Source organism: Glycine soja, chromosome 6 (assembly GCF_004193775.1).
Source record: "Glycine soja cultivar W05 chromosome 6, ASM419377v2, whole genome shotgun sequence".
Classification (NCBI taxonomy): Eukaryota; Viridiplantae; Streptophyta; class Magnoliopsida; order Fabales; family Fabaceae; genus Glycine; species Glycine soja.
Genome location: NC_041007.1, coordinates 13,327,121 through 13,336,403, shown reverse-complemented (window position 1 = coordinate 13,336,403; position 9,283 = coordinate 13,327,121).

Here is a 9,283-nt window from a genome sequence, read left to right as displayed (position 1 = left end):
AGGGCAAAGAGAAGAAGTCCTATGGTAGCACCAAGGATCAAATGGTGGCACTTGAAGGGTGAGAAACAAGGAATCTTCCAACAAAAGATATGGGAGGGATGGTGTGGACAATCACAAGGAAGTGCAAATGATATGTGGAACAAGACGTCCCAAGAGATTATTAAAGTGGCTAAAGAGACGTTGGGTGAATCTAGAGGTTTTGGACCTAGGGGTAAAGAATCGTGGTGGTGGAATGAAAGTGTTCAGAGCAAAGTTAGAGTAAAAAAGGAGTGTTTCAAGGAGTGGTCTAGGTGTCGAAATTCTGAAACTTGGGATAAGTATAAGATAGCTAGAAATGAAACCAAAAAGGCGGTGAGTGAGGCAAGAGCCCAAGCTTTTGACGGACTATACCAAGCTCTAGGAACCAGGGACGGAGAAAGATCTATATATAGGCTTGCTAAGGGTAGAGAGAGGAAGACTAGAGATTTGGATCACGTAAAGTGTGTTAAGGATGAAGAAGACAAAGTCTTAGTGCATGAAAAAGATATCAAGGAAAGGTGGAAGGTGTATTTCCACAACTTATTTAATGAGGGATATGGATATGACTCCAGCAGTCTAGACACAAGAGAAGAGGACCGGAACTATAAGTATTATCGTCGGATTCAGAAACAGGAAGTAAAGGAAGCGTTGAAAAGAATGAGCAACGGTAAGGCGGTGGGGCCAGACAACATACCTATTGAAGTGTGGAAAACTCTTGGAGATAGAGGTCTTGAGTGGCTCACCAAACTCTTTAATGAAATTATGAGGTCAAAACGCATGCCGGAGGAATGGAGGAGAAGCACGTTAGTGCCAATCTATAAGAACAAGGGGGATATACAAAATTGTGCAAATTATAGGGGAATCAAGCTCATGAGTCATACCATGAAATTATGGGAAAGAGTGATCGAACGGAGATTAAGAAATGAGACTCAAGTTACTGAGAATCAATTTGGTTTCATGCCGGGAAGGTCGACCATGGAAGCGATTTATTTATTACGGCGGGTGATGGAGCAATATCGCATGGACCAACAAGACTTGCACTTGATTTTTATTGACTTGGAGAAAGCGTATGATAGAGTGCCTAGAGAGATTTTGTGGAAAGCTCTAGAGAAGAAAGGGGTTAGGGTTGCATATATTCGAGCTATCCAAGATATGTATGATAGGGTATCGACTAGTGTTAGGACACAGGGTGGAGAGTCAGACGATTTTCCTATCACAATTGGTTTGCATCAAGGGTCAACCCTTAGCCCCTACCTTTTTACCTTAATTCTGGATGTCCTCACGGAACAAATCCAAGAGATAGCGCCGAGATGCATGCTTTTTGCAGATGACATAGTCCTCCTTGGAGAGTCGAGGGAGGAGTTGAATGAGAGGTTGGAAACTTGGAGACGAGCTCTAGAAACACATGGTTTTCGCCTAAGCAGAAGCAAATCGGAGTATATGGAATGTAAGTTCAACAAAAGTAGGAGGGTATCTAACTCAGAGGTGAAAATAGGAGACCATATTATCCCTCAAGTCACACGGTTTAAATATCTTGGGTCTGTAATACAGGATGATGGAGAAATTGAAGGGGATGTGAATCATCGCATTCAAGCAGGATGGATGAAATGGAGAAAAGCATCGGGGGTGTTATGTGATGCAAAGGTACCGATCAAGCTAAAGGGAAAGTTTTATCGGACTGCGGTAAGACCGGCGATTTTGTACGGAACAGAATGTTGGGCGGTCAAGAGCCAACATGAGACTAAAATAGGTGTAGCGGAGATGAGGATGTTGCGGTGGATGTGTGGTAAGACTCGACAGGATAAAATTAGAAACGGAGCTATTAGAGAGAGGGTTGGAGTAGCGCCTATTGTAGAGAAGATGGTGGAAAATAGACTTAGGTGGTTTGGGCATGTAGAGAGAAGACCGGTAGACTCTGTAGTGAGGAGAGTAGACCAGATGGAGAGAAGGCAAAAAATTCGAGGCAGAGGAAGACCCAAAAAGACTATAAGAGAGGTTATCAAGAAGGATCTCGAACTTAATGATTTGGATAGAAGTATGGTACTTGATAGAACATTATGGCGGAAGTTGATCCATGTAACCGACCCCACCTAGTGGGATAAGGCGTTGTTGTTGTTGTTGTTGTATCAAAACCTTCATCACTAGGTTGACTTCAATAGTTTTCCTTTTTTCAGCAAATAAAATTAGAATTAGCATGTTCAGAGCTCAGAACGTCAAAAAAAGAAAGGAGGGAAAGTAAGCGAGTTTCTGGTTCTCCTAGGCTGTTTTGACATTTTTTGGTCTGTTTAAATTGGTCAATCTTTACTATTCTCTTCCTTTCATAATATTGGTCGATAAAGATGTTTTTTACATAGAGCAACAAAAAATTAAAAAATAATAACTTTACAAAATTAATCTTATCATTATTAATTCATTTATTTGATAGATTTTTTTTATAAAACAAGCAAAATTTTATTAATTGGAATTAAGTACAAGGTGTGTACATGATGATCCATTATGATCAATACAAATAATTGTAGCATAGAGTGGAGTAGCTAACTATACTCTAATACATGTAGGGCTATTGCTTCTTTATTTTTTACCCTCTCTTCTTACTTTTTTTTTAGAATGACTAATCCCAAATGTAAAATTACATTTCAGAATCTATATTTTTTTTCTTGTTTTCTTTCTGGAATAGACCAATTCGAAGATATAAAAAAACACATTAAAAAAGATACAGGAAGTAACTTGGGCATTACATGAATCAACAACTACATATAGTATTGTAGATCCAATATATTGCGCATGCATCCAAATTCCAACCACACTTTAAATCTGTTGCCTCAGAGTCACAAGATTGAGCAACCACCAACCACTACATCATCCAAAGATCCATGCATCATATTTGTATCATGCTTTATGGCTTCCAACTCCACGCAATTCTTGTCTCTCACAAACATAAAATCCCTACAGCAATGTTGTCTCTCTAAGCTCCCCTCTGCCCGTATCAAAGTTGTATAGTGACATGATGATATAAAGAACAAAGAAGAACATAGTTAACTTGAGGAAGGAAATAATGGAAAAGGATCAATCGAATTGTATTGAACATGTAATTGATTAATTATATGAGGTGAGGTATGTTCCTCTTATCTACCAGACATACAAAAATAACTAACTGAACTAACTGTTTTCCAACTAACTGTGACAAATCCTATACTCACTAAGAGCCCTGATCATAGTTTCTTGTAACCAACTTTTAGGCTTCTCACAAAGCCCACGTCATAGCAAACCATGTCACTCGCCATCCTGCGCTGTTTTGCTTTATCTAAATCTGTTATGTTTATAAGATTAATGTTACTAGAGAAAGAGAGAGAAAGATGAAATTCCTTTCACAAAAATATTACATAACTAGTCAATGAGTTAAATTGGGCCTTATTTCAAAATATATAACTTTTTTTTTATTTTTTTAATATAAGAATCGAGTTTAACTAATTTTTATAGACATTTTAGATTTGAATTGAAGATTTATTTTAAAACTTACCTTTTAGTTAATAAATTTATCTTGAAATAAATTAACAACTCTTAGATTTTATGTAAGTCAAAAAATTTATGTCTTTAAATAAACTGACAAATATATAAAATTTAAATGTTGTGATGAAAATTTAATATTACAATAATAGCATTAATATTATATTATTTATTTATATTTATCAAATAAGTTATTATGTCAAACTTAAAATAATTTTGGAATGATCAAATATATGATTTTTAAACTAATTTTAACTTAATGTATTTAATAAATAAATTTAACCTATGTTTAATGTGAGCCATCAGCTTGTTTGGTTCATTCTAGTCCAATTTGGAACTGTAGGGACGAAAGTGAAAACTTTTGGATTTTTTTCATCTACCAAACTTTTGATTTTCTAGCATGAAATTCTAATTTCGGGCGACTCATTTTTAAGATTTGTCCGGGTGTCAGATTTTGAGAATTTTTGGATGATTCTCCAAAGAATATCTGCAAAAGCATGGGTTGTTTTTATTCTACAGAATTTATTCTTTTTTATGAAGTAAGTTCACGGTAATTTAGATAGCATGCTAAAGCTGAAAACATCAAAATGGGGGAGAATACAAACCCTTCACAATCGTTAGGAGTCATTCATGGGATTATTTTGTCCTCACACCCATCATAAAAAAAAAAAATGGTGTTAAAAACTTCCAACAAAATATCTAATTTATTCTCATGCAGTAAGTAGGCTTTTCACAGTTCAGTTTGAAAAAAGAAAACTAAATTGAAACGAACTAAAGTATGATTTTAGAGAACTGAATTAAATTATTTAAATTTAAAGCCAAATTGAACTATTATAATTGCTAAAACTGTTTTTTCTTCTTCTTATGATTGTTTTGCAACAGTTTGAGGTCGTATAGGTTGGACAAGCTCGTGGGGATTCGAGAAGGTAATATTTAAAGCCAAAGAGTATGTTGTCAAGTTGAATTAGAATTTGGATCTAGTTTGTCCCAATGCATGCAGGTAATAAGATCATTCTTAGGCAATAGTGTCTAACAAGTAAATCTATTAGTTCACAATTTAGCAACCTAGAGGTCACCATCTTGTATTGCTGAGTAATTGAATTTGAAAATAATAAGTCTATTCAGCAGATCCCACAAGCTATGTTATTTTTAATGATAAATCCAAATATTGCACGTAAAGTCCAAATGATTTAATTGTAAACTAGTGAAACACATTCTCAATTTGTATCTACTTCACGTATTCATCTCAGATACGTATTTTGATATCAATATCTTTAATGGAAAGAGTTGTGAAATTATAATACAGTCAAAGAGGAAAGTATAGCTTGTATAAGAAAAAAGAGAACTACACTATTGAATAGAGCGGTTGAAAAAAAACTAAAGTGTCGTTGGGCAACCAAGTTGGGTTCGGCCTCTTCTTCTTGATAGAGGTTTGGGCAGTTTAGGACAATGGATTGCATGTTAGGCAAGTAGGTATAGGCAACAACACAATTATAGAAAATAGAAATGCCCTTAGATTTAGATTGACTCAATAATACATGAGACAAGTCTATATATTATCAATTTTTTAGATTTATATGTACGGTTAAATTATAAAATTAAATAAGTATAACTAAGTAAAAAAAATTGTTTACTATGGAAAATAAAAATATATAAGTTATTAAATTATATTTGAAAGGTAAGATTAAAAGATAAATACAAATGGTTTTTATAAGTGATTATTTAACTTCTGATTTTTAATTTTTACCATCCATGTATAATTAAAAAATAACAATAATGTTATAAGAAGTTTTGTAGAAAAAATACTGTATAAAGAGTTAATCTTTTTAATCTTTATAAAGTTAGAGTTTTTTAATCTTTTTAGTTCTCATAAATTTATTTTTTTAGAATAATTCTGTCATATTTAATAATAATGTGACATGCATGCTATGAATTAATTAATGGTAATAGAGATAATATTCAAATATTTTAAAATTTATAAGGATTAAAATTAAGATCTAATTTTTATATATATATATATATATATATATATATATATATATATATATATAATTAAATGTAACTAAAATGCACATTTAATTACATATTCAATATGACTAAAAACCTTACTTGAATAATTGGGTGGAGCAACTTATTTTGCTACATCTGCTTGTGTAGGATCTAGAGTAATGAAAAACCTAACAAACACTTATCTCTAGTCTTGAGAGAGAGAACAATTACTATAATAATGCTCCAAAGTAATATTTAAAGAAGGGTTTAATTAATATGTTTTTAATCTTTATAAAATTATAATTTTTTTTAGATTTAGTTATTAGGAATATGATATAAATTAATTTTACTTCAGCCTTTAAAAAAAAAAAAAGAGTTACTTGACTTTAAAGTTAAAGATTTTTTTATTGATTTGATACAGTGTTCTCATCTCGAATTCATGCGTAACTTTATTCCTTCTGTTTCTCATATATCTTGACTCTTGATTCTTGAAGGCTTAAGCAAAATTTCCATTATTGCTCACGAGCAGTATAGGTTATGATATCCTATATGAGAAGCAAATAAATTATCAGCTATAACAAAGCTGTATATTCCTTGAGAATAAAATAAGACACATTTCAGCAATAAAAAACTAAAAAGGGTTGGTCTTCAATTCTCGCAACTTGTAAGTATCTGATTCTCTCGTTCCTTTCAAAAGCTTGTTATCGCCTGTACATATATTATATTCATTGTGTTTATTTAACAAAACATATATAAATTCTCACTAAGTGTCTGAAGGAATTTTATGAATCAACGACTCATGTAGATATAAATCAAATTATGTTCATTTTAGACAAAACAAAAATAGAATTGGGATTTTTATAAAGAAAACCCCCTTTTGTCAAATATTTATTGAAAATGTGGAATATGAGAGAATAATTACTTTTTGTCCAACTTCTAGAATTTTTTATATGCTAATTTTTTTTATAAGAAATAACTTTTATACACATAAATAAAATATAGGTAATTTTTTTTACCTAAATGGTTCAATTGATTATAAGTCGTCTGACACAAAAGTCTAATTACAATTTATCAATTTTTAGAGAATACATCAATTTTTCATGGAAGAAAATTTTACTCAAACCAGTACAAATCATTAATTAAACTCGAACAAACTTATACTAGTTTATCGACATATTTAATGTTTACCAATAACAAATTATTGAAATTAATCAAATTTCATGGTTAATTTATTAATCTACATAATTAATATATTTAATAATTTAAATATTTATTCTAAATTATTACAGAACGACACTTACAACTAAATAACCTTATATGAAAGTCATATTTTTCTTCCGGAGAAAAATAAAATTTCATTTTTGTTGAATATTTTCCAATATATGAAATGAACTGTTATTTTTCTAAGACACAAATACGCACTAGTTTATATATAAACTAGTGCAAATTAATGTGTTGAGCAACCTAATTTTTCCTGTCATTTTTTTTCCGGTTAGACGAGTCTTTCCCTCGAATCCAACTCATTTTAAAATTTATCGTGTGCTGTTAATTAAGCTATGTAGGATAAATTTAAATATTTGCTCTTGAATAAAGAAATTTTTAGGATTTTAATTTCTTTCTTTGTTGAGATTTCCTGCGACTTACTTGCATTAATTATTTTATATTTTGTTACATTTTTACCATTTTATATTATTTTACTTTTCTTAAATAAGTTGAATGCCCATTTATAAATAACCTGGCATGTTCAAACGAGTGAACAAACACTAAATAATGTTAACGTATATACAAAGGTCTAGAAGGATAAACCCAACGTGAGAAACAACATAATAATAATAATAATAATAGGTGGAGATAGACCGAACCAAACCACAATAATCGTAGAGAGAGATATTGCTAGCGTGGAACTGTTGGAAAGTCACATGGAGATGAAAACGAAAGAATTAGGTGCCAGTAACGTGCCATTTTTCTTTCTTTACCCAAACCTTCCAGAATACCAGTTACTGACGTGGCATCCCTTTATCACCAATTATATATTTATATATTTCACCTTAAACCAGGCAAAATATACTATTATATACCACTGAAAAGAGAATATTAAAAACAACTCTCGAATTGTCAAATACACTTACTCATTCAAATATTTTTTTTATTCGTTGAATTTTTTTATAAATGATCAAATTTAATAAATTTCACATCATATTTGCTGTTTTTCTTTTTTCTTTTATAGGTTTTAATAAATTCTAACTAATTAAAAATAATATGTTTAAGCACTCCTCTAATTAAAAATAGGTCAAATATATTTTTGGTCAAATTTAATTATAATTCTTGTAATTTTAAATCAATCAAATTGATTCCTATATTTTAAAAAGCATTTGATTTTTTTAAAAGAATTTATAATAATCACGCCTTCTATTCAATTAATTAAGCTACTTTTTTAACACAATAACATATTTTTTTAAAATTACAAGGATCAAATTGATAAATTTAAAATTATTAGAGAGACTAAAAATAATAATTTGACCAAATTATGAAAATCAAAAACATATTTTATTCATTAAAAAACAATACTAGTATTAAGAATAGGGTCGTTACGTGTTTTTTTTCCTTTTCAACAATAAAGTTTGAACTTATATTTTGATATATATTATTCAATTGTTTTCTAGTAAGTTAGTTTTCTTTCTCAAAAAAAAAAAAGTAAGTTAGTTTGCTATGTATGTTTAGACTGACTTAGGATTTACTTGTTTATATTTTTAAAATACTTTTTTTATATGAAATTATATTTAGTTTTCTATAATTATGTAACTTTTTTTTTTACTTCTTGTAACTTTTTAAAAATTATATATAGTTTAATACTTTTCTCATCAGTTAAAAACAATAACTATTAATATATATATATATATATATATATATATATATATATATATATAATGTGAGCAATTTCCATTTAAAAATATAAGTACCATTAGTATAAATTAATGTATATTTAATTGTTTTTTTTAATATTTTGAAATAAATTTTAAAATTATTTAAAAATATATAGAATAAAATAAATTAAAAGACATACTTAAACTAAGTATGATATACATGATTTCTTAAAGAATTATTTTAGTTTAATAAGGGTTATTGAATTTGAGTCTTAAGTATATACTTTCTTTGGTTTCTATTATAAGAAAAAAATGAATTTCATATTTATTAAGAAATTAATTAATTTCATTAAATCGTGTTAATTTTTAAATAAAAATATTTTTTTTCTTTAAAGTATATTTCATTGAAACTTGATATAAAAATAAAAAATTCTTTAGTTCTACTAAATAAAAAGGTATTTTAAAGATAATATTATTAAATTAAATAAGATAAATTTAATTAAATTTTGCTTGTATTTAAATAAAAACAATTATTTTTTGTTATTTATAACAAAAATAAAAGGAAATAATTGTGTTAAATATATGGAAAAAATTTATATATATATATGAAAAAGACTTATTTTCATATCTTCTCTTTCATAATTTGATGTATTGAAATAATTAGATGATATTATCCTAAACAATTATGATGGACAAACGTATCTGTCAAAAAATAAATACTAACACGTGTTTGGTCCTAATTAATTTTAAGAAATTAATCGTTAACATAAAAAATACTAGTTAAAATTATTTGAAATTCAAAATAAACTAATCCAAAAAATACTAAGTACTATTTGAAAAGAAAAACAAAAAAAAAGTGAAGAAGATATATAAAGCAAAAGCAAGAACGTATTTATGAGAAAGAC